Source organism: Pantherophis guttatus, chromosome 5 (genome assembly GCF_059756535.1).
Source record: "Pantherophis guttatus breed Tessera chromosome 5, ASM5975653v1, whole genome shotgun sequence".
NCBI lineage: Eukaryota > Metazoa > Chordata > Lepidosauria > Squamata > Colubridae > Pantherophis > Pantherophis guttatus.
Genome location: NC_142067.1, coordinates 69,125,088 through 69,126,356, shown reverse-complemented (window position 1 = coordinate 69,126,356; position 1,269 = coordinate 69,125,088). Strand labels below are relative to the sequence as shown.

At 36.3% G+C, this 1,269-nt stretch overlaps 1 pseudogene; it reads left to right on the top strand.

The window, feature by feature from the left end:
* Window positions 1–313: 313 nt before the first annotated feature.
* LOC148113442 (uncharacterized) lies at window positions 314–1,039 on the top strand (annotated as a pseudogene).
* Window positions 1,040–1,269: the final 230 nt, after the last annotated feature.

Sequence of the window (1,269 nt, the reverse complement as noted above, 5' to 3'; positions counted from 1 at the left end):
TTTAAAGTGGAAAGATTACAGTGTGGACTTTAAATAAACTACAATATTTACAAAAGATTTAGAAACAATTGGACTTATTGATTTGGTTGCTGCAAGAAGTATAAATTGAAAGTTAAAAATGGCTTCTAAGCAAATAAAACCCAGCTCTTTTAAAAGTGTTGGAGGATCGCCAGCACAACCATCAAAACTACAATCTTTGTCTACTTCAAATCCACAAATATTGACTTTGGAAGTTTTACAAGAGTCCTTACAGGAGGCTTTTAAGCAGCAAACCTCTGTTTTAGAGGGAAAAATTCAGGGAGTGTCTGATGAGATGGCTGAAATTAAGGAGGTTATCCAAACTCAGAATAAGGAAATAAGAGAAGATAGTGTAATGGCATTTCAAGGTCTGGCAAAACACATTGAACTATTGGATGAAAGGGTAGAGGAAATTAATCAGTCTAATGTGAATTTGGAAAATAAAATGGATGAAGTTCAGATCAAGATGGATAGGGTAGACGATGAAGTGGTGATGTTACAATACCGAGCGATGGAGTTTGCCCTGAGAGTAAGAGGTTTGAGAGAGCACAATCGAGAGAATTTGAGAGATATCTTTGCAGAGGCCTTTGCAAAGATAACTGGAGAACAACAAGCAGATCTTTCATTGCAAATTGACAAAATATATAGTGTTAATTCCTGGTTTGCCAGACAGAAACAATTGCCAAGAGATATTGTGATTTATTTTACAACAAGGAGGATCTGAAATGAAATTTTACAAGTCTTCTATAAAAATAAACTCCAATTGGCAGGACAAGAGGTTTTAGTACTGAAAGAAATCCCCCCAAAACTGTTGAGAAACAGAAAAGAGTTTGCTTTTTTGGTGGATGAGCTTAGAAAATGACAGATCCAGTTTAGATGGGATGTTCCAGCTGGACTAGTAGTGAATTACTTGGGAGAAAGGTATCATCTTAACACAATTTGGAAGGCAAAAGATTTTTATACTAATGTATTAAAGGCTGGATGCCCACCATCTCTGGAGATGAGGAGAAGAAAAGAATAGCTGGCAACACAGGGACAGAAGGAAGGTAAACATCCACAAGCTGCAGGAGAGATTTCACTTATTGAAGAAGATTTATTGCAATTTTTTGGTACTGTTCAACCTTTGGAATTACCAGAAAAAAGAGAAGAACCAAAAGATTAAAGACAGACCCTAGCTGCAGCCAAATGAAGAGAACAAGACCTAAAGATACAGCAAACCCAAATGAAAGCTCAAGAAACTACAAAAACAGA